The sequence below is a fragment of the Fundulus heteroclitus genome, chromosome 17 (genome assembly GCF_011125445.2).
Source record: "Fundulus heteroclitus isolate FHET01 chromosome 17, MU-UCD_Fhet_4.1, whole genome shotgun sequence".
Taxonomy (NCBI): Eukaryota; Metazoa; Chordata; class Actinopteri; order Cyprinodontiformes; family Fundulidae; genus Fundulus; species Fundulus heteroclitus.
The window spans coordinates 11,228,191-11,254,115 of NC_046377.1; the positions used below are offsets into that span (position 1 = coordinate 11,228,191).

A 25,925-nucleotide genomic window follows, 5' to 3' on the forward strand; every position below is an offset into this window, starting at 1 on the left:
ATCAGGAGCACAACAGTGCATCTAATCTTTAGCGTGGTTCAATGGGTATCTTTAAAACGCACTAAACCAGACATACTGAACGGCACAGAGACAAGAGATTACTGGACTTTTATCAGACACTCCTGAATATAAAAAGGTTGACCAACTTGGCTGCCACATCTTGTAGAGTTGGCACCCAAGCAGACACTAATGGTGTGGGTTGTTTGATAGAAAATAATACTTGCCTAGTGCAACCCGGTCAGTGGCTCTTTTTATGTACCCTTTTACTCCAATTTTTAACACGATTTAACAAGATTTTTTATTATGATAATACGTTTTTTTTTGTTTTTAGTAATGATTTAGAGCAGAACAGGTTTTGTGTTTAAATCCCAAGCTGATTGTAAGATCAGCCAGCGACAAGTTTGCACATTCATTTCCAGTCAGAATGTGAAGCGGCTCTAAGCAACTGCAGAGACTCCCAGTAGTTACCCTGTTTGTTGAGAAAAGTGACAACCATACATTCTCTTCCATCAGTCTCCAAAGGTCTCCAGTAGTCTAGACTTGTTTCCACTTGCTTTTATGAAAGGGAGTCACTGGATAGAGTCTAAACACTTATATCACTGAGTTTACAACTGTGACAGCGTTGGAAAGTCAAAGAATTGGGGGTGGCAACGACCTGGCAAAGACTAAAAGGACACTGAAAGACAATTTTTGTCTGTCAAAATGTGTTATCTTTGCTATAGATTAAAAACGATTAAAATTGTAGCCCTGGCTGTCAGCAATAAAGTGCCAATAAATCTTGTAATAACTTGTACAGGAGCAAACTGTCAAAAAGCACCAATAAAAAGTGACTGTTTAGGCAGGTAATTTGCTAGAAATCAATTACCATATCTAAAAGCCCCTGGTTTGAGTTCAAAAGATGAATCTTTGACATTTTAAGCAAACCTTCAACACTATCTTGTGCTATTACACTGCAGTCCACCAACTCTTGACCTCAATCTCCTACATATCCTCACAGCCCGGGGAGATGCTTTCACCCTAACCTGCCACATAACACTTGGACGTAACTGACCATCGAACATCCTCTAGTCCGACCTTGAGCACACATATACAGAAGGTGGGGTAAAGTTTGGGTGGAAGCCTTGTGAGAAAACCTCCCACCCTAAAAATAGAAAAGGTGGCAATTAAGTGCAAATCCAATCATCCCTCTAGTAAACGAGCCCTGCAGATCCACCCTCATATCCCCCAGGCTTTTTTTTTCTTCTTCTTCACACTACTTCCTCATCATTGCCGGCTATCGGCTTAATTACGCCCCCACCATCCCCCAGATAAGAGAGTGATAGCCTTATCACCACGGCTCATTTCCAAATCCATGAAATTAATAAAGTCTACCTCATGTCTCAGTTCTGGGGCCAAACTTTTTATTAGCCTTCACGTACCAGAATCCACTGAAGAAGTACTTAGCGTATACTTACTACTGAGAAGTAAGATCTTGGAAATTTTTAACTACAGGAAGTTAAAGACGGCAAAGAAAGGGTGTTATAGTGTTGCAGGCAAAATGAGCTCCGAGTTGTAGTTTTTCACCCTGATGGGGGGTTATGTCTGCGTGTTGGTTTTTACGATTCTTGCGGTATCATTTATCATTCTGAGTAGCTGAATTATCCATTTACTTTGGGTAATTTTCCCTAATCTCTGCCTTTGGGAAGCTGCTTAATTGCACATTTTTGTTGTGGACTTCACAAACATTAGTGATGACAGGTCCTTCCTTTTATGTGAAATATGAATTGGAGTATAAATAAAAAGGAAAAGCCAGCACACAATACCCCTCTGGTTGCTACAACTGATAGTTTCTCATTAATAAAGCTCTAATAAAATAAAGAGGAGCTTTAAAAACTCTGTGGCGAGAGCCGCCTTGAGTCCTCCAACACTTCATGTTGGCTGCTGTAATCAGTGGGGAGGCAGCTGGCTTCCCCATGCAGTTCCACCTGCCTGCTCCCCTGAGTAAAGGGCTGTGCTTCACAGACCAAATCCACTCTCTCTGAAGCAGACACCGGCGAGACTGGCAGGGGTCCCTCACATCGATTTCAGGGAGAAGGGAAGGGGAGGCTGGGCGGGACCCATCACTGCCGCAGTGAAGCTGGCTGTGGAAGGAGACAGGCTCCCACCAGGTTTGGGGCTGTCATTTATTTCTAAACGACGGCAGATGGTGGGTTTGGCACTCGCACCGTCGTCTCAGTCTCCCAAGGTGCGCTTCTGTGATGGATGTAGTGAATGGGACTGCTGCAGAGAAGGCTCTAGCACATCTGCGCGGGCTGATAACAGGGGGGCAAAGTATGCCTGAGCTTTCTAGCCTCTGACTTCCTTTCACATATTGCTCATTCCCGTGCAGACCTCTCGAGGACACGCATCTCTCTGCACTTATTTGCTACTGACTTTCATAAGAGGTTTTAGCCCCTCTTATCTGCAGGGCCCCTTTCGCTTTACTATTCAGACAGGCTCTAAGGTTTGACATTGATACCAACGCTTTCCTTCCATTGTGAGACTTTACAGTGAAGAAATATAGCTGGAAGGATCGTGAATCAACCAGTGTCTATTTTGCAAATAATATCGAGAGCAGGACAGTAAATTTCAGTGAATAAAATCTTCAGCTCAATTTATAATGGTCCATAGTTCCCTAAAACTTAGAGGTTACTCGTCTGCAAATTGCCAGATACTTTCTATAACTTACAAGGCAATACCCTAGATCTTATCAGGTACTTCCTGTAATTTAACGTAGATTTTTCTTGAATTTCTTGAAAGCTACATGTTAACCTCACTGGTAGGTTCTGGAAAGCACCTTGCAAAAACATTGACTTAGAGGAAAATAACCTTTGGGATACATGTGGCGCTTGTATACCTTCTACTCAAACTTATGTTCTTCTAATATAACAGGCCTACATCTTTACTGTCGCCTAAAAGCAGGATAAAAAAAAACAGGTAAAAAATCCACAAATCTGGCTTGACATTAATTGAAACTGCTTAGTGCGTGGTTCATAGGGCACAATATAGAAATGTGTTACCATAAATTTGGACACATTTTTGTTAGAAATTTACATGTACTCTGTATTATTTCAAGTAATGAATTAATACCAATAACAGTTTTAAAGTTATTTGTGAACAGTTCAAAAGATTGGAAGACTTACTTGTAATCATACCAAAGACTTGGAGTACATTGCAAAAGATGGATTATCCGAAAAAAATCAAATCTTTGGGCTTAACCGTATGTTTTGTAAGGTATAAACTATTCAATATCATCTTGATATCTCTTCAGATTTGGTCTTTGAGAAAGCTGTAATGATCCCAGCAATGATACACTGCAAATATCCTCACACTTGACAGATTGTGTTTTAAAATTGTACGTGAAATCCTGTTTTAGTTGAGAAAACATAACAAATTTGTCAAGCCTGTCTGTAAATACTTACATTTGGTATAAATTTACCAGCTCTTGCAGCTAGATTTCATCATTTTTGCAATTCTTTCTAAGCTGCACGAATGATTAAAGCCAAATTTATGGAGAAGCTGTTGTACTGGATTGCATTAGATTTCAACAACATTTTAACAAAGTGACTGCTGAGCTGCCACACTGACACTAAAAACCTTTGAGACCAAAATGTATACCTGCGGTGCAAACACCTGCTAGTGCAACTAAACTAAAGTGTAATCCTGATTCCTCCAGCAGCGAAGGCTTACCTACTTGACAAATAGATTGCTGAAACAATAAGTTGCGTAAATTAAAACAAGGAGAGATTTCTCTAAAATAAAAAAACCTATATAGAAATAATCCCACTTGGGGAAAAATGTGGTTACAAAATATCTAAGTATATCTTTCTATTTCAAAATCATCAAAACCCATTAGGCAAGATTAGTGGCGTACTATTAGATCTACAGCCGGTTAGAAAGAGACACCTTCTGCCCACACACAGAGGATCCATAGACGCATTAAAGTGAGCAATCCCTGCCGTCTGAAGCTCTTGCAAAGGTCACACCAGCGTCATCAGCATAATCACAGAAAGCCATCGGCTTCCCATGATTTAGTTTTGCAGTGAACGCATCATAAGGCACCCAGCCGCATCCCTGCTTGTATCCATGGGAACATACAGGTCTCGCCGGACCCCGGGACGCTGCATCTTTGGGATTCTCCACGCGTCGCTGCGGGGTGACAAGTCAGGCGTAAGGAGTCGATTTAGCCGTGGCACCAGGGAGGCCACACATTAGCGGGAAGGAAATGGGAGCCAGCAAATACTTAGTGGGTGATTGGCTCCGCAATAACAGAACACCCCCTTTGGCAGCTCGTCAAGCGGTGCTATACGGATGCCATTACAAATAGGCCATTAGAAGGCAGCAAGGCTTTGTGAGGCGTGTCACTGCAGCTCACCTTAACTGCTGAGTTGTTTATGGATAGATATTTATAGCATTTTTTTTATGTTTTGCAATGTTACAACAAACAGACCAAAACAAAGCAATGTTTCCTTCAGAAGTGGAAGAAAGTATAAGGGCTTTTAAGAGTTTTTACAAATAATACAAACGAGACTTTTCACTCCTCTTGATTCAATAATTACAGCTGTAAGTCTTTTGGACTCTGGCTTTATCACTTTTGCACATCCAGATACTGATTTTTTTTTTTTCCCATTTTTCTTCTTTGCCAAGAACAGTCAGATTGAGTGGACAATGCCTTTTAACATTAATTTTAACTTTTTCCCACACATTCTCAATTGGATTTAGGTCTGGCTGTTCTAACATGGCTTTGATCAAAATCCTTACATAGCCGCTCTAACTGCACGTTTAGGGTCATCGTTCTGCTGGATATTGAACCCCCTCGAATTTTGAGTCTTTGCCAGCCTCTAACAAAATGTTCTTCCAGCACTGGCCTGTATTTAGCTCCATCCAGCATGCTGAGGAACAGCTGTACATACTGAGATTAAAGTACACACTGGTAGACTCTATTAAATAGTCGAATGATTTCAAAGTTCGGTTGCCCTAAAATGAAACGGTTTCAATGGATTTTCTTTGGGGTATAAGAAAGACGAGGGCTTTACACAAATGTTTGTCCCACTTCTAAATTATTTGTAAAAAAAGAAAAGGGGGGGAAAAAAAAGAAAAGCATGTATTATAGACGGTTGGTTAAAAATTTCAGTCCCTCTTGATTCTTTGCAGCTCTGTATAAAAGGACCAGCATAGTAAAAACTCCCTCTCTGTAGGGAAATGTTCTTTGTGCTTTTTTTATGCCTCCTGCAGGGTTGAGGAACAGTACATGCTGCATTAAAGTAACTCCATCTGCACAGAGACTCCGTAGGTGTGCTGCTAAAAGCCAACAAGAAATCACTGGCATGATGGAAATATTTCATCTCCAATGGGCATGATGGTGTTTGCTCTGGACGTCTTTATTATTTTGTATGAAATGTCGCTTTAAGTCAAAATGTTAAGACTCGTAAGTAATAACTTTGTGGGGAAAAACTTGTAGCTCATACCATTTTATGTGATGGCAAAAAGAAAGCTATTCCCATGCTGACCTGCGCTAAATATTTATAGATATGTACAACTGGAGCTAGTGAGAAAATAAAATGAACGATATAAGAGAGCAGGAATGCTAAAACAAATTTATTTTCTGCTGCTTGACTCTGATTGGTTCACGCTTCATGACATTACCACGATGAGGGAGCAGAAATGTGTTTTTCAACTTCCATTTGTACCTCCGTGCAAATTTTATTGGAATAAATCTCTGCTTATGTTGTTGTTTTTTTGAAAACACACCATGCATACGTGCGGAAAATGGGACTCGCAGCTGAGTCGTATGCTCTGAGACTCTGCTTCAGCGTCTTCAGCCAAAAAATGGGCATATTCCCAACACTAAAATGCGAAGTGACACACGAAGCACAAGCTTCAACATTCCTTATTCGGATGTTTGTCTTGCTGATCTCTCAAACAAAGAAGCTAAAAGGCCTGATTAAATTAGAAGTGGATATTATAGGATATTAGTTACGATTCTCCCCCGTTTTTTTCCCATTTTTCTATTTCACCATTGCAGTTTAAGACAAAAACATCAAACGGAGAGAAATTCTTAAAAATGTGTCACTCAAAGCTGTATCAGGTGTGCTCAATAAAAATGTTAATTATTGACAAGAGCGGGAATGCACGGCACCAAATATTTAATTCAAGAAGTCTTTTGCCATTATGATTTTGCACACATTGTAATTGAAGATCAATATAATTTGCAGCTCTTGGGCAATTTGATAGACTATTTTGTTATGAGGTGTAAATTAAGCAAATATCATGCATTGGTTATTGAGAAAAAATATTTAATAGCTGATCTACCCCTCCAGTGTCCTAGAAACTAGAGGCAAATATCCACTACAAGGACTATTTTCCACTGTTGTGTCATTGTTGTATATCCTGTAAAGGAACCAGCGCTGAATCTGATTACTAGTCTGCCTCAGAAAATGAAACTTTTAGGGCCGTAGTGCTTCTTAAATAGACCCTGAACCCGGTGTTGTGTTTTCTGGCGCAAGTATGAGAAACATTCCTCATTGGTTGAATTGTTTCAGCATTTTGTTTCAGTCTCCCATTTTAAACTTTTCCACAGCTCGTATCTTGCTGAACTTTATTTAGAAGAGGAAAATTCGAAATGTATGCTCGCAAGACAGTATTTAAACCGAGTCACTCATGATGAATAACAGAGTGTACATGAGTACAAATGATGTGCAGACTTTCATTCTGACAAATCTGTAGCAGCAGAAAAAGTAAGGACTTTCATCAGTCATTATTTTATAGCATTTCTTTTAAATTACAAATGAAAAGAAACAATTATCCAGGAAGTCTGTACTGGCAAAATGCATTTACAGTTTAAAGTTGCTTCTTTCCAAAAGGACTGGAGGAACTTTACACAAGATATAAAGTGTAACCACTGTTATGGTTTCATCGCTAAAAATCAATACGTTTATATTTTTTCAATAGGAACTTCTATGCACAGTTCATTTAAAATATGTTCACATCTCCATAAAGTTTGGAGTGAAAGTACTTGGCTTTTAACCATAACCACTGTTGAACAATTTAATGTTGATGGCAAATTGGTCTGATATGAAAGTTTTTGATAAAATCCAGTGCTCTGCTGTTGCGGTCATGTGATCATGAGCTCTTGAGCTGCAACATGCTGCCATCAGCAGATGTAATTTGTATTAAAAACCTAGGTTTTGGACCCCACTGTGGAAACCACATCACAGATAGCCTGAGTATCATAAAAGGTTCTGGGGGTTAAAACTTTTCAGGTTGCTACGTCAAAACAGACATTTATTAGGCTACCAATATTTTAGGCCTGTTTACTCTATAGCATCAGTGGCTGATTTGCTCCTAAAAATGGTCAAAAGTAGACATTCCTTGGATTGTACAGTTGACTATATTGAATAAGTGCTATGATTTATGAGTTGGTGAATTAGGAAGGCCTTGGCTGTTATCAGTGCACAAAGATGATATGGAGTGCAGGAGAAACACCACGATGCACTCCAGTCTTTTAAAAAAAAAAAAAAAGGCATGTCACTGCAGGGGACAGAGCCAATGTATTCAGTTTATAGTCCGCTTCCCGTCTATAAACAGCCTTTGAATCTAAAGTTCCAGCACAGCAACCCTTTTAAACCTTCCTGGGTAATACTGTGAATGCACCCCATCATAGTGAAATAGCGACATTAAATTGTCATGTAGATGTAGCCGTCCAGACATTTCCGCACGCTTCAGTCTTCTCAACCACCCCGTGATATGCTGCATGTGTACCACCTGACGTTTTATTTTCCCTTTTTTATTTTAATTTCAATGCCCTCCAGGGCCACCCTGACTGACTGGCATCTCATTAGTAGAGCAGAGAGCCGTTGCTTGCTCGCATGTTCTTCTCCAGACAGACCACACCACAGGCTGCATGCTAATTGCAGAGGCGTTGCCGGCTTGAGACGACCTTGCCTGTTAAGAGGAAGGAGGCAGAGAAGTGGTTTTGTGCAGCTTCTGGCAGGGGGCTCTTGTGGGGGGGGGGGGCTCTTCTCTTGTCCTGACCTTGTGCAGTGAAGACTGCCAAGTCTGACCGCTCACTTGTGTAATATCCCAGTGAAAGCCTAATTTAAAAGACAAATTTGAAGTTGTCTTCTGCTTATCAGACATAATGTAGGAAGGGAAGCATCTAGTGGAGTGAAATTTTTCAGACGTTAATTTGCTGCTTATCATAATGTTGTCTCATAAAAAACTCACTTATGCTTCTGCATGACAACTCATAAGGGTGCGTAGTGGGAGTCAGAGGCACGATTAAAGCGGACGTCAAATTAGCACATTTTGGCTCTAATATGTATACGGTCACCTTTTGAGACATTAATTCACAACATGCCTCCGCTTTATTACAATTTCTTAATTAAGGTCATCTTCAAAAAGCGTGTGCCATTGCTTATGAACATTAAAAACTCTTTATAATCTCTAAATATTAATACACTTAATATATTTTTTAAATATCTGAACAGAAGGGGCTCTTCAGATATTTTTTATTTTTTTTTAGTTTATAATTTCATGGCAACCTCTTTGGCCCGTTTCTTTAATGTATTACAGTCTCAGAACTCCCATCCGTCTGTTTTTTTTTTTCATGCAGCAGAATGGCAAAGCTCTCTGATTAAGTTCCAATCATAAGCGTAAAACACAGGGACTCTGATGTAAACATGAGACGAGAAAGAAAAAGGGAGGAAAATTTGACCGTTCATGTTTCAGCGCGAGTGGAAAATGCTCTGACAGAGAAGCCGGAAGGCTTCAAAGCCGACATTTTTAGTAAGTTGATGAGACGATTCTGTTCTGTTATCTACAACTTGTAAGTGCAAAAACCTAAAATCATAGTTTTGAGATGTTAGACTTTAATGAAGCTTGATAATCTTCATTGCTAAGTCTTCAATTGACACAAATGTCAAATATTCTGGACTAAACGGCCACTCAAAGCGCTTTACACTAGAGCCACATTGGCGTGTGCGCATTCATACACTGATACGCAGAAAATACACACAAACGGGTGATGAAATTAATGTTTTTTTCTGTACTTATTTGCTCAGTTTTCTAATATCAAAAAAAAATATGGCATCATGAAGTCATCAAAAGGGCCGGATGCTCGTGTATAGATGATATTTTTCAAATTTCATTTGAGTTCACATAGAAATATCAAAAAGTAACATTAAAGTCGCACCCTTAGGCCCAGTTTATACAGTTTATCTGCAAAAAAGTTGATATTGGGGTGAGTTACACTTTTAGCTCATCATTCTGCATCACTTTTTCTCTTTTTGGACATTTCTGGGTTGTTTTAATGTATTGTGGGAAAACTGACATCTAGTGGCAGCATGATGTTACTACACAGTAAATAAATAAACAGCTATTGGATGCACAGTTTTTAGCCACTTTATACAATTTAAAAGGCTATCTACCTCTACTTTATGACATGATATGCCGTTTTTGGCTATTGAGGGTCGGATAAATTGCCTTGACGGGCCAGATTCGGCCCCCGGGGCTTGAATTTAACACATGTAGTATAAAGCTTTGAACCTTATTTCAAAGATGGCAATCACTCTTTTTAGCGAAATCAAAAAGTTACTTTTTAGTGCGTACAGTAACATGCATCAGTTTTCACCATCTTCACCCCACAAAACATGAGTGCATCACAAGCAATACATTAACTCTTTAATCATTTTGCCACAGTCTAGTTTCTACATCTATAAACCCAATTTTTGATATAGGTGTGACAGCAGGTTTATGCACACATTTAGAACATGACTTTCCCAACAAGTTGCATTGGGGCATTTCACTGGCATAAATAGCTTCTTAGAACTTGAATTCAATGTACTAGAGGAAAATGGAGGTGGGTTCTACAGCAAAACTAGCTTGAGTCGTCTATCCTGGGTACCTGTACAGGTTCTTACTGATGGTGTTGATCATTCAACCCTTACATCATTAAAGATCTGAGGATAGGCTCAGACAAACAGAATGAATGGATGTTGATTGCCAGAAACATTGCCACCAAAAAACTATGGGCACCATATGCTTCTGACATTTCCTTTATTCTGAGGTAGATGCAAGGAAATTATTTGTCTTGCTCAATAACACCATTTATTGTTTTACCATACCCCAAATTAAAAATGGCCAATAGTCTCCCGTAAAAGCAATCAAGGGACTTTGCATGTCTAAATTAAAATTTGATTAAACTGAATATAAAAACAAAATGTTGTTTGCTGTGGCTCTGTGCCGTTATTGTTGAGTATGTTTGAGCTAAATGGAGAAGCAACATGAGATACTGTTGTAGTTTGGAGCCTTTATTAGTTCCTCCATGTCAGTCACTGATAAAGAGGTGCTGCCCTGAGCCAAGCTAGCCCACTCCTTCAGTCCTCATTAAAATGTCATCATATTAAAAAATCATTTCAGGCCCTCACTTATGAGCGTTTCATTGCCTTCATGAAAATGTTCTTTTGGCGTTGGCTGGATAGCAAAAGCCCAGAGAGCAGAATGACAACACTGAATAGGACAGCAGTGGATAACAGTGGGTTGTGGTGTGCTTGAAAGGTTGGTTCTCATCTCTTAGACCAGGATTAAGTCATAAATTTGGCTATTTTAGAAAATATTGGTAGTCAATATGAACAGATCTGAGGATAAAGGGAAATTTTAGCTTTTAAAGCTCAACTGATTGTTGCGTAAAACTGATCGAACTAGATCATAATTACTCAAACCTATTTTTTAAGGTAGTGAGTTTTTCATCATTGAGTTTAAAGATTTAGATATATCTTGACTAAAATAGTATACTTTACCTTTAAATACAAGGCTCCACTAATAATGCCTCAGTAACAATACTGTAGACTTAGTCTGTGGTCTCCTATTGGTTGAGGGTCCAACTCCTGGTGGATTTTGAAATGGAAGTAAAAGCCAATCAAAAGAAAACTGACAGAAAAATCTGATTTTGACCACCGTTAAGACTTGTCTGCATTTAGCTCATTGACGGACCTTTTATTGTTGTACAAATTCAATGTGACACATGCCAGATTTTCACCAATATCACTGGCCATGTGTAGCACTCCTTTGCTCTTTACTTACTTATTTTACTCACCATGACTGTTTTTTTTTTAAAAACTAGAAATATTTTCAATGATCCAAATGTCTTTAGTGTAAGCAAGGAACACGTGTAACAGCGTTCCTTCAGCTAGCCGACATGCAGTGTGGTGCAACGAGTGGAAGAAGATCAGGACTGCAATGGTTCATACAGCGGGGGGACTTCAGTCATTTCCTGTGATCTCAATAAAAACACTTTAAAGTACAGAAACTGTAAATTGTAGCCATTTTAACTTTTAAACTTTGCCTTACTTTGATACAGTTACTTAAACAATGCATAATTTTAATCATACAGATTTATTGTTAAGTGTAAATGGGGGGACATTTCTAACACAAATTCTTCAGTCTTAGATTCATACATATTACCTTTTGAATAAAACGAAAGCAAAGGATGTGAAAAATTAAACGAGTGTAAAAAGCAGAATTAACAATTTCAAAAATCATGCAACACAAATCCAAGCCAGAGGAAAATGGCCACTGTTGTGGCAGAAAGCAAAAAGACCAGAAAACTCATTTAGTAGATTTACTACTGCTCAAAAACTTACTGACAACTTGATTGGAAAAAAAGAGGCAAAAGGTTTAATACTCTCAATTTTCAGGGCAATTGTTGAGTCAGGCTGCAAAGCTCTGCAACCTTGACACACATTTTGATAAAGACATGTCCAGCCTTATGGTGGCTCCCATTTTATTCAAATTTCAGAGCACAGATCCTTTTATGACATTAACCCAAAATAACCATGTTTAATTTGCAAGAAAGAAAATTATTGGGATTTGCTAATAGTTGTTGTTACTGACCATGTTGAGTACTATTAGCAGAGTATCTCTAAGCATTTTGTACATTGCAATACTTTAGCTACAAGGTCATACAATGTTATGTCTGGTGACTTTAGATATAAAGTGTAAGAGGTTTAAAAATAAATGTTATAATTACTGCAGTTATCTGTACCTTTTTATGATAAATTAAGCAATAATGCTTTTAAGCTAGGTAACAAATTGTGTTCTGGTAGATTATGACTTGAAGGGTACCAAGATTAACATTTGAGATTTAAATTTAGTGGCTGTGGAGATATAGAAGCTTAATTTTTAAAAATAAATTCTCTTAAGCATCTAATTGAGAAAAAAACAGTTGAAATAAAGAAAACTTGAGTTATTCAGCATAGAGATACATTTCACAATGTATCTCTCATCTGCCTAAAGACAAGATATTTGGAGGATTTCTGTGAAAGATCCGTCATGTCTAGATCAGTGTTTCAAATCTGTTTTTTGTTTTGATGATATAGAAACAATTATTTCAGATGCCCTGTCCATTAAATGAAAAAAACAACAACATGGAAATAGGCAAAAAATTACCCGACTACAAACTCATACAGCATGGAAAAGTCCTTCTCAGATCTCAAGTTTATCCTTGAAATAACAAACAACGTAAGAGATGATGCTTACAAAAGCCGCTTCAACTCCCCACATTTAAACACATTTAAAAAAAATTAACATTACTTAGGAATTTTGTGCACTAATCAGAGTGAACTTTCATAAATGGTCTGGAAAAACTAAAATAGCAGAGCTATTAAGTATGAGTTTTTCATGTCATCTGTTTTTGCAAGAAACATGATGGCAGTAGGGCCAAGGAAACTTTTTTTATACCAACAGATGTGCTGATCAGGAGGGGAAGAAAAGAAAACCTCTCCAGAAGATTAAAATAAGAAAAAATGGTTGAAGTGTTAATAGTTTCTATATTTAATAGTATCCTTTCACCAGATTAAACATGTCAGGGTAACAAGACATGGATTTCTTCTAAAGGAAAGAAAAAGCAAATCTATCTGAGAAATAGCCGTCTTTTGATAAAGTTCTGGAACGTTCCTTCATAATTTTTCTACTTTAAATCTCTTGTCTACCTTGAGTCGAGCCTATCCATCTTGCTGATTCTGGTTATAAGGCAGATTCTCTCCATCTTATTTTTTGATGTTAAGAGCAACAAGTCTTGTGACTATCTCAAAACTAGTCCAGCACAAAAAATATATTTAAAAAAAACATCTTAGTCCTAACAACACCTTTCAACTTGTCCTGTGAGTTTGACATTGCATTGAAATTAGTTCATCTTCTAATCATCTGTGTAATGGAAAAAGCAATGTTCTGATGCTGCTGCAGAGCAGATCGGCTCTAGTAGAGATTTGGAACCATCAGTTGGAGTGTAAAGGTCATTAACGAGGGAATTTAACACATTCACCTTAACAATGGGCTAATGAAACTCCTGCTGTAACGACATCGGGACCTGCAGTTGCTGAAAGTTAAAGCTCAATGAGGCTTGCTTGTGTTAATACCTGGTCCTTGAACGAAAGTTCTAGGGACTAAAGTAAGTGTTTTTAGATGGATACCATCATGCATCTATTTATCTTTGTGAAATAATTTCACCAGCCAGATTCCGCTTCAGTACAGTTTCATTCCTGTAATTTCCATTTTGCTGCTTTGTCACAGAGATAATGGAAAGCCATTCAGAATGCATGCTGTATTCAGTAAAGGAAAGAAAACCGACTGGTAAGAGTAAAGGCAGCAGTGCCGCACATCACTCCAAGAACCAAAATGAATACCACCATATGTTGTTTACAAGCACTAGAGTTAATTAAACAATTTGCTCTCGTCTGATGAATAAGTTGACGATTTCGCACCATTTGTTATGTTGCAGCGTGCAATCTGTCTCTTCCTGATAATCAAATTTCCATTCAGTGTGGAGTGAAATAACAACGTTAGCAGACTGGAGAGAGAAAAAAAAACCTTCCTTGAGCTGTGTGTTTTGTATATTAGATATCTTAATTGTAAATAGAAATAAGCGCTCGCCACAATTTATTAATGTGGGAAGCTATAAATTATGAAAGCAAATTAAACTAAATTCATGCGCAGAGAAACAATGCAGTTATAGTACATTAGTATCCCAGCAGAATACGCACATAACTACTTGATTGGCCCCGAGGGATGTAATATCTATGCTTTAATTTCAGATGGCAAGTGAGCATATCCTGTTACAAGCCATTACAAGGTCTTAATGCATTACAATAATATGCATTCATTTTATATCCTTACATCTTAGGACTATGATGGAACAATTTTTGTTTACTTTACAAAGTTGGTTTTGCTAAATTTACCCGTGCAATTAGGAAACATTTATTGGAAAATAATTTGTTAGAGCTTATTCCAGCAGGAAAATGTTAGAGGTAAAAAAATAAATAAAAAAAACTCCCTTGGGGTGTGGCAAGCAACTTGCTGTTTTTTCATGATTTAATCTGAATTTCTTAAGCATGCATTCTCCACAGTAGCTGCTGCTGGGCAGACATGTTTATTTCTTCTGCTGGCTCTGAGCTCGTGTTTGTGCCGGTGCCAGTCAGTTGTGAGTGGGTGATGCCAAAGAAGTGTTGGTTCATTAATAAACCCACAGCCGTACTGAGTTCTGGACATGGGCAGCTAGTTCAGATGTGTCAGTCCTTAATAATAATGTCTTGGAGAACGATGATGGGAATATATAAAAATCTAAATTAAATTGTCAAGCAGATCTTTGGCAAAGAAATTAGCTTTTTCTAAAAAGCTGTGATATGTCATTACCTGTAATGCAAGAGAAAGTACTTAAAAAGCACTGATGGAAGCACAGCTATTATCATTCTTCAAATATTTCTAGCCGCAATCTCGTAATATGTTGCAGTATCTTTTTTTTTTTTCTTTGCATTGGTACCTTTCAGCTTTCTCCAGACATAAATGGGATTTGAGTTTGAGCTCATTACTACAGAATATCTCCAGCTTTTCCTTTTTTTATCCCTTAGAAGGCTTGTTTTCTGACTCTGGGTGACTCATTTTGCTCAGAAAAGCACTGGTAATAACCAAATTTATAATTTATTTTTGACATTCAGTGTCCTAAAACATGGCACAGCTAAGCACCAATACTGCATTGAGCTTATTATATTTCTTTTCAGTATGCATTGTTTTACTGCGTATACAAAAACTAATATATAGCTTTACTAAAGAGCTTCCCTGTCTATAAAGCATAATCCTTGAAAGAATATTTTTAAAAGCTTCTGCAAACAATCATCCTTTTCTTAATAAGAGTCTCTTTGGCTCATTGAGTCTTTCTTGCTTCATTAGATGTTTGTGTGTTTTTACACAGTTTGAACAAATCTTAATAGGCTTCAATTTTGTCACAGCAGGATTTTCTGGAGGCATCTTCCACTTTTTTTGTGTGTAGTCCCTAAAAAAATTGTAATTAAAGCTATAGTTGATCATCCTGTTCAGAAACACTTTTTGCCATACTGTGTGAAATGGTCCTTCCATCCTGACAGTAATCAATACATTATAAACACTCCAACCCGTCCCTGCCATTCGGTCCAAATGGCACCTTATCTACTGGTTGTCCCACATGCCAATCATTCTGACGCGTTCACATAACCCCAGTGTGCATGCTCGTTCTTTGTTAGTTTCCACTTGCTGGCTGCGCATGCGCACTTCTAGTGTTTATGTATCCGGTTAGCTTCATTTTTGCGCCGCTGCTCTCACCGTGTACTTTGAACATAGCTGAGAGTCGCAAGAAGCGTGTAGTGGTACTTCATACCATTCCCAGTTATATCTTGCATGCATACACCTACTGTTACTCCACAACACCCACTTAATCAGAGATTAATTCAGGGTTCAGTTTAGCTGCTTATGAATTATGACTTGCTGTAATTAACGCAATCCATTTACAAAACACTAGCAATAAATTTTTATCACATACAAATCTAACTTTATCCACTAGAGCCACTGTGGGATCTCAAACAATGATATCCTATTATGTTCTCATAAAACAGAATTTTACTTCAGCATGTGACTATCTGGTGAAGTGTAGCTACAGCGAGCAGAGCTGTTGTGTTAACCATGACCGTACATAGACTTCTCATCGGATAGGTCAGCAACACTGAATCACATGCATTGAAGAAGCCTCCACTACTTTAAAATATTGTAACACAGCGTTTTGGATACCCAGTTGAAAAAATAGAATAGAAAAAACCATCTGCGAAAAGATATAAATTTGCATGTATCTTAATATTGCACATGTGATGTTTTTGATTTCTATTTTGACATATTTTTTTCACTGTTTAATTGTTCTTTGTTTTTATATTTGTACAACACTTCGGCAAGCTGCTATGTTGTATTTTAAGTGCTTTAGAAATAAATATATTAGAAATGACTTGCACTGCCATTGGCTAGCCAAAAATACATATGTTAGCATTGGCATCGTTGGCGAGCTAAGGCTAATGTTCAAGAGCGTGGTCAGTGCTTTTTAACAGTGGGTGCGGGATTTCCCAATTATCTCAAAATGGTGCTTGAGTTTGAATCTGATGTAAAAATCTTCAATGTTCACGTCATGCTTAACATCCTGTGTTGACCAATTTCTTGATCTGCTGAGATGCAAGATCTTATAACCCACACGACCAGGCGCTTGTACATCACTGCATAGTGGTTCCCTTTAGGTCAGTGCTTCTCAAAAAGTGGGGCTGCCCCTAGAGGGTGTGACAGGTACTGCAGGGGGCGCTGAAATACAGGGCTTCTAAATGAGACAACAGCACCCCCTGCTGTTTGGTCCGTACCTGCGATCAGTAGTATGATGAATAATATTAATAGACTCCTAAAAGTACAAAACATAATGTAACTGAAGTTTATCTTTAATATTAATGGCTTGATATTATTTTTGTCACATAATGTTCAATAGTTAGCTAAAAGATGACTGCAGGTACGAGTCGGGATAAAAGCCATTTATATTGTTGTTAATATTATGCAGTTAAAAACGCTTAGCAATGTTGAAACGTTCTAGTAGCTAGAAACCATTATGTTATAAATGAAACCATATATATGTTATAAAATTTAAAAGGGATTCTGGGTCATCTTAGAAAGACAGTACATTAAAAAAGAAAACGATAATTAGTTTTTACCAATTTTGTTGGGGGGGGGCTGAAAATGTTACCTTTTTCAAAGAGAGGTTGCAACATAAAAACATTAGAGAACTTCTGCTTTTGGTAGGGCTGTGCCTTGCTTTTTACCAAACTTTAGTAACTTGTATTGCTGCTGTTCTACTGCAAGGTCCAAGGCTTACCAGATATTGTGGGCCAGCTTCTTGGCTTAAATTTCACCCCACCAATAAAGTTGCTTGTCTGAGTCACTTCCCAGAGTGTCTTCCCAACAGCGTGAACTTGCTGAACTATGTCAACCCAGAAGGGTCTCCGCTAATCATTGTCTACACAAATCTTGTCAATTGCAACCTCAATGTTTTTTTTTTTCTTGTGCTCATGGAGCTTTCCACTCCCAAATTCTGGAGTGTATAAGAACTACAGTTTCAAATGTCACTACCACATTGCTGAATCACATAGACTATAAAGTGAACAATTTAAACAGGATTAAAATGCTTCTTTCTATCAGACTTTACTTTATTTATGCCACTTGAACTGTTTAAAGCATTAAAGAAAAGAAAATTAGTTTTAAAGTTGACTGGTGTTTTTTGGGGGGTTTAACACAGTCTAATAAATACAGCTATCAGTGGGGAGGGATGATGCTCATTTTGTGACATCCTCATTTCATATTCTCGCCAGTTGGGCATGCCTCAGATTTTGAGGTGTAATATTGCCCTGCCAAATCAGCAGTAGCCCCATTACTCATCCCCCTCTGTGCTGTCTCCTGGCTGGTGCTCCGGCACTAATGCAGATTACAGGGATATATGAGGGCTATTTTGTTCGCTGCAGGGTGGAAACGATCACAGGCAACCCCATCCCTCTCTGATGCACGACTCTACATCTGTTCCCCCCGCGAAAGCCTATCTGGATATCCATCAGAGCCAAACCCTTATCAGATCTGAGGCGGCTACATCTATTGCACATCAATTATAGATGCTGTGTGTAAAGAATTGGGTCACTCTATCAACAGTCGCTCTCGATCCATGGAGACATTGTTTAGTTAAGTGATTAGTGGCTTATCTTTACATACAGTCACTGTTAGTGTTAAATGGTCTGTTTATGATACATGGATCCAGCGGCATAAGAGCCACAAGTGAAAAACTATTTTCTATGATAATGTGAAGGTTTTTCTCAAAGAAAATGAACAATCACACAGTTTTGGCTTTCATACCTTAAGTGGCCTTTCTTTGAGGCATCTGTGCAGGTGGGAGTCCACACAGGTGTTGAAGTGCTTGCACCACAATCAATAAAAACCATTTTGCTCTCCTCCTGCAGCAACACGGGTGGAGATAAATGAGCCAAGCTGTATTTGTGCAACTTAAATTCATTTCCAACTTTCTCCCTGACTGAGAATATCGTTTACGTTTGACGTATTATTAAAATTCTAATCCATTCACTGTGAGCGGTACACGTCAAAAAAACATAACCGTTTTAATCTTCATGCAACTCTCTCCTCATCTGTTAGGTAAATAGACCATTTATCATATTATGGGCCTTTTACAGCTCGACTGTTTGAGTGATCCGTTTCTCCAACAGCCCCCCCTCCCTCAGCAGCCCAATCAATCATTTTTCAATGAAGATGTCACAGCTCATTGTGTGGAGGGTTGCCCCGCATGATTCCCAGAAGGCTTTTAGATGATAAAGTGAAAGCAGCAGCCCTTGTTTTTTATATTTAATCCAGTTGGTTTGGAGAATTTGACCCAAATACTGTTATATTTTACTGCTGGGTCGTCAACAATTTTCACCTCAGTGGAGGTGGTAGCAGGTGCAGAAAAGTGTAAGCGTGCTTGCTATTACCTTTTCATTAGGCACATTAAACTGCACGAGTCATCAACAAGTAGTTGCTGCTCGACATAATTGGCTTGTGGTTAATGTCTGTTTTGAAGCTGTAAGTGTCAGCGAGCTTCGGAAATGCCAGCAGGAGCCCTTAAAGACTTGAGATTTTCTCAGAAAGAAGCACTTTTTAAAGACAGAAAGCTTTTAAAAACCAGCAGCCTTAACTGCACACTGACAATTTCTTGCAGGCAGTGCATTGTTATCCAAGCCACTCATAATGATCCTTAATTCAATAACCAACCCGCAGGATTGCCTCATTAAATAACCAGCTGCAATGTAGTAATAAAGATTTCATTTTTCAACTTGAGTTCAACTTGTGTGTTTCCCATTTCACTTCTCCACTCTTTCCTCGTTCTGTTGCAGCCTCCTTCGACGAGTCGATGCGCAGACCGGTGGCAGCTGGAGCCGAAGACTCAACGTCCAACGATCAAAATCAAGTGTTTTCACCAAACATGCTGCAGCAAAAAAACAGGGAAAGTACAGTACGGTGCAGAGAGGTGTTGCCTCATTTCTTCAAATTTTGGTTTTAAGGAGCAAGGTTTTTTTATGAACTTTTTAAGTTGGTCTTGATCAACAACGTTTTTTACTTTAGCTACTTGTTTTTCACTAATCTTAGGTCCAGATCCTGGTAATTTCCAGCAGAATTTTTTTGTTTGTTGAGCGACATTTCCCTTTGGACCCCAAAAACATGCAAATTTCATTGGCTTCTTAATTGAAACCCATTTTAAAAACTGTGAAAAGTTTTCTCTTTGAGGTCCAGAGTGCATAACTGAGGGTTAATTTGTGACAAAAATAGATGAAAACCTATCAGTTATTACAAAACAAAGAAGAAAGCTCATTATGGGTATAAAGTAGAAAAGTTTAAAGTTGCACAGTTTACTAAAGGTTAATTTGGAAATAACCAAGGATCAAATCAGTAAAACACCTAATTAATGAATTTAGTAATTTGCATTTTAATTGAAAATGTGTATCTCATATCAACATGCCACCAACATGTCATAAGCACAGTGATTTATTGCATCAATATGACTAGTGCAGTCACGCAAGTGGCATTTATTGACAGAGTTGAAGAAAACCTTTATTAAAGTAGGCACCAGATTTAGCCATCAAAATTACTGATCTATAAAATATTTGGTAATGAGTTTAAAATGCATTTCATAGACTGTTTGAGCTTCTGAATATATACTTGACTTTATTGAGATTTTTTGTTTTATCGCTTTAATTTGTTTACCATTCCATTTCCTCTTAAAAATCTACCGAACTTCTTAACTGAAGATCACAAACACCAAGCAGATTTATCTAAAATGTTACATATCTTATAGCCTTTATCTTCAGCTGCAGTCTTTGTGCTCTGCATAGCAAGCCCCATTCTTACTGAAGTCTGATTAGTAAGATTTAATCTTTTAGCTCATTCTCAATGCTTTATCTCATGAGGTCGTTCATTGGTGCGTCAGCTCTCCTCCACCTCCCTACCCTCAGTGCACCTATGTTGCATAATTAAACTTGAATTAGATCATTAGCATACAAAGCAGGAAACCTACCGCCGTGGAGTCATACATATTTATCTGGATGTGCCTGACTTATGCATGCAAACCCTCATACTGTAACCCCTTTTGCATGCAAACACGCCTGTTTCTCTTGTGCAGGAAACAAGCAAGCGCAGACTATAGTGGATATTAACCATAGGATGTTGGTTTTAAGAAGCATACATTTATCTGTCAATCCATCCGAGTGAGTACAAGGTTTTCATCCAAGCAAGCTATTCAAAACGTTTGACTGTAGAGAATGTGTGCATTTGGATATGGAGCAGATGGATTTTAATGAGGATCATTTGGGCAGGTTGCTTTCAGCGCATCAGATATTGCTTGCACACAGAGGAACGTTCTGAAACGAATAATGCCCGCAGTCCAAACTCATCTGCTGCACATTAACAAACAGAAAAGACAAACAAAGAACACGACCTTCTGAATAATCATGTGTTGCCTCATGAATGACTCCTTTTCTCTCTCCTTTCCCCCTCCATCCTTTCCACCAGAAATGAACTTTCTCCTTAACCACCCGCCCTACTTCCTGGGGATCACTTTCCAGCCTTCTTTTTCCTTCCAGCTGGGAGAACAACTCCCTCCTTTTGCAGCTACGTGGACTCCTCCATTAGTATTCCTTCCTCCTTCCCACTTTTCCCTTCCTCCTGTGAGATTGCTGTTGTGTCTTATGGCTTTTTATTCCTACGTGATGTTAGATGGGTTCATGTAGGAGTAGAAGCCACTAAACACGCGGTGAGTGCTCGACATGCTGGCCAACACATGCAGAGAGCTTCCTGTGGATATGACAGCTGCCATGTTCACATCAATGTCCTGCCCATTATCCTGAATGCACACAGGGTTTAAATATAGTTCAGGGAGATTTGGACCAGATTCACAGTCTGGTCCAAATTGGAATGAAACTATAGATTTGTAATGTTTTTCAGCCTCTTTCAGCTAAAAAAGCAATCCCCGGAGTAGAGCAGCCTTAACAGACCTCCTTTCCCCAGCTGCATGCTGGCTGCTTGTCTCGAATTCGAAATTAATTTCTTTATTTCCCGGCCCTGCAGTCTTTGATCAAAACTGCAGCTGGAAGGATCTCAAAACCACTAGCGAGATAAATTGACTCACTCAGGTAGGTCATTCAATACTGTCTGAATCTATTTGCTGTTCCCCTGTGAAGTTGAGATGAAACATGTTGGGTCACAGAAACAGGCTGCTTTACATCCCTCTGTTTACCAGTGATAAAAGCTTTACACATTGTCTGTAGCACTACATAATACAGTCTATACTTTGACAGAACTTCAAAGTCTTTACACAAACGTTGACATTACCTTCCAGGAACCTAACAGGTACTTTCCCAGAATTTACGAGGTACTTCTCTGTCTTACCGAGTGCTTTTCTGAAGCTTGGAGGTTAACTATTCAGGTGCATACTAGGAACTTTCTTGGAACCTACTGGTACTTGGCTTCACAAAGGTTCTTTGAAAGTGGGCGGTAAGTTCGAGAAAGTAATTGATAATTGCCAGAACGTTGTCTCTAAGTTCTGGGAAGGGTAACTGGTAAGTTATATCGAAGTTCCAGGAAAGTATCTAGGAAAAAGTTCTGGGAAAGTGCAACCTGTTATGTAGAGCTATCAGATTGTCAAATCATTACTTTAGAAGTCGTTTAAAGAACTTAACGTCTGTAACTTTAGAGTTCTTCAACAGAACACCATGGATGTGATTGGTTTTTTTTAACCCTGATTTTTATGCTTTTGTATCATATAGACAGACAGTGGACTGTTTTTTACATCCTTTTTACATCCTATATTTCTCACATAATATAGTGAAAGCAACGCGACAACATGCTCCAATATGAATTATCTTTTTCGAAAAGGATCATCATGTCAAATATTTCATCATATCAATCGTAGACTTGTCAATTGAATTGAAATGGTTTAGTAACAGACTTTTTGATACCAGCAAACATTGTATCATCATCCAAACAACTCTATATAACGACGTATCATGATACCTGATGAGCTACACCTCTACATGTTACACAACCGTGCATAAGTTTAAAAACAAACTTCTTTGTTATAAAAAGTATCAAGTTTGCTTACAGTCAGATTCAATTAGAATATTAAGTCAATTTGTATCAGTAACCTAATTAACTAAGGTAAACACGTTATATTGATTAATTACTCACAGACTGTTTTAAGGCCCTTATTTCTGTCATTAACGATGATTTTTCTTTGTGCCTATATATCATAACAGCACAATTAAGTTTAGAAAACTACATCAAATGGAAAAAGAAGTACATTTTTCATATAGAATGTGGACTCAATTAAAGGTATTTTAATACTAGCTTAAAGATGGTTGTTTTCAGAAAGGAACTTTGTAATCTGACAAATTGGCCTCATTGGAATGTATACTCAAATTTATTAAATTACTATAGTTTTAGATGACTCAGATCCCTCAAAATTAGCTGACTAGTCATTGACTTATCTAGGCATATTAAATGATTATCATCCCTGCTCTCTCTGAAGTCTGAACAGTAACATTTCTAGTTGCTCCATTACTAAATCTACCTTATGTCTTAATTTTCTTTTAGAAATTGGCTACATCAATCATGCCTCAACCATTTTGATACTGATTGAGGCTAAAATGCGTTCAAGTCTGATAGGCAGACCAGATTTAAGAATAATTTAAGTGCTACCTGGATAGCAAAACAGGTGTTTTAAACATACATAGGGTGGTTCATTTGGAATAATTTTGGGTGGGACCAAAAAACTCAGTCACGTTCTGAGGGCGTTATTTGAAAAAAGGTTGCAGGTCTAAAGAGATGTGCTTAAAATGCACTAGGAGACCAACTCTGGCAGTTTTTAGACTTTGATAGGGCCACAGTCTAATGCGATGGATTTCACCGTACATCACATTAACTTGTTGAGTATTTTAGACATTTCAGTCAAAGTGGAAGAAGTTAGTCACTGTAGTAACCTTGAAAATCCAGGTTTTGAATATTTCCAACAAGCCCTCCTGATAAGTTTCTCAATGCCTTTAAAACTTCAAGACAGGAAACTAACTCGGAGCAACCCCTTTCATTTTCCTCCCTAAATTATGTACAAATTCTGGCACCCTAATAATGGCACGGCAGTATTTTTCCCCTGAGCTGAACTCGGTGTCAACTAATTAAGCAAGAAACTGAAATTATCCTGCTGGTGGGTCTGTTCGTGTGCTGCGGGGTTTGGGTTTAAATGTCAACTCTCTGTTTGTATTTTCTGTGAAACACGCTGCCAGCCTGCTCGCCTTACACACAAGCTGAATAAAGTCTAAACAGGCAGAAGCCAAGAGCTGAATTATTAATCCCTGGATATTACAAGAAGCTGACACATGTTTGCAGTTGTGGGACATTGCTTCTTCGCTGATATGAGATGCATAATAATTTGAGATGAAAACCAGATAAGTTCTGCCTAAGTTTAATGATTAATTTTAAAGCTGTAAGATGTTGTGATCTAAAATTCAAAGGGGTGGGTTGACAAGTTTCTGTTGCTTGCATTATCTGTTTAATTTATTTTTCAGGTTCCCACTCCCACATAGGCTTTTTTCTGCCTTATTGAGTCGTGAGGGGGTCTGAGAGAATATTTGAACAGAAGGAAGACATTAAAGAAGGCAGAGGAAGGCTTCGATTTTTTAAACCTGTGGGGGTCCATGGGAATCTAAAGGTGGGAATCCACAGTGATGGAGTCTATGGGAAAGAGCCTGCATTATTTACAGCGGCACAGGCTCATAAAGAGAACGACGTGTTTGAATAGATTGCTGCTGTCTTTTTGTCTTGCCCAGGGGTTTGTTCCACAGTCATGATCCAACCAGACTGCAAACCTCGCATTCAAATGTCAAAACGATAAGACAGACAGCACTTGGGCTCATTTTAATATTGATAGCTGCTCATTTTTTCCAAATTATGACTTTCATGACATTACGGCTCTTGATCAGATTCTGCAAGGTCGCTGAATCCTCAACGTCAGGTGGAAATCATCAACTCTGGTGTAGTGGGAATTCCTCTGACAGATGCAATAATGTGGTGTGTTTGTGTACAGTAGGTTTAATGTATGAGTGTTGTTCTACTTTATCTCCAGCATGCTTCAGGCTCTGCTTTGATTTTCCTGTAATAAATAATGCTCTTTTGTCTTCTGTGCTGCATTTGTTCCCAGTTGTAATCTTTCTACTTCTCAATAAATTATGAATAATGCAAGTTCAACCTGCTGCATATCCCTTCTTCATTTGTCAGTCGGTGTAATTCTCCCCCTTTTTTTTAGCTATTTTTCAGGAAGACATGCACAGGAAACACAAACTCTTTTCTTATGCAAGTATTGTGAACAGTTTAACTCAAAAAACAATACCAGAGGCGATCTGCTTTATGCGCACAGAATGTGAGCAGGACCACAACAGTACATGAATATTAATAGCCTACATGCACATTTAGCTGATGTTTCAGTATTACTTTTAGATAGGTAGAATGTTAATGGCTAATAAAAATCTAATTTACTGTCATATTTTCTCATTTTAGTTAGATGCAAAACTGCCATAAGTAGGTCCTTGCCAAAGTATTGCCATTCCCACGTTATATACAAGAACCGATTTTATGTGATTAAATCAGCACGTATACCAGTAAGAGCAAGGACAGTGATAGTTCTGCTATTTCTTTATAAATAAAAACCCTTTTAAAGATTGTGGCATTTTTGCAAAAAGGCCCACGAGTGCCTACTTTGCTGCAGTTCCAGCTGCTAGTCTTCTAGTTGGCACATTCAGTCTGAAGTTATTCAGCATTTTTGTTGGCAAAATGGCTCGAGCTCTATAAAACTGGATAAAGCACACAGTCTGAATTTTGTTTGGGCCATTGTAACACATGCTTTTTTTTAAAAAAAAATCTAAAGCATTCCTCTGGTTGACTGCCCAGATGAAAGATGACCCCACCCAACTCCTAACAGGTATTGTTCCAGGATGGCTCTGTATTTAACTTAATCTCTCCATCTATTCTGACCAGTTTCCTTATCCATGCTGAAGAAGTCCATATTTTTAGAAATATGCTGGTGGTGTGAACTATGAGTCCATAATAAGTTTTCTGCCACAGTGTTTTGCATGATGGCTAAAAGTTAAAATGCAAGTATCATCTGGCCAGATTAGATTCTTCAGCGTTTAGCTGGCCGCCCTGCACGGTAAATGCGCTAAACTTGCGTGACCCTAGTCATACTGACCACTCCAGGCACGTTCTTGTTCACCTAGTTGCTCTCGCGTCCATCATACACTCAGACACTGATTATATAAATCAGTAGGCGACTTGTGGTTGAGTGCCTTACCCAAGGGCATGGCACACAACCCGCAAGACGCGTTGCAGGGAGAAGCTGGAATCAAGCCCACAATTGATTGCAGGATGACTTTTTTCCCTACTGAGCAACAGTCATCCAACATGGTTTATGGTAAACATTAGCTCAGACTTCTTATGACTTTGAT

At 38.4% G+C, this 25,925-nt stretch overlaps 1 long non-coding RNA gene across 1 annotated transcript in view; it reads left to right on the plus strand.

Moving 5' to 3' along the window:
- Positions 1 to 24,672, plus strand: part of LOC110366778 — a 67,256-nt gene extending 42,584 nt beyond the window's left edge. Inside the window, exon 3 of the long non-coding RNA XR_004933113.1 lies at positions 19,275 to 24,672. This is a non-coding gene — a long non-coding RNA (uncharacterized LOC110366778). The remainder of the gene's footprint in view (positions 1 to 19,274) is intronic.
- Positions 24,673 to 25,925: the final 1,253 nt, after the last annotated feature.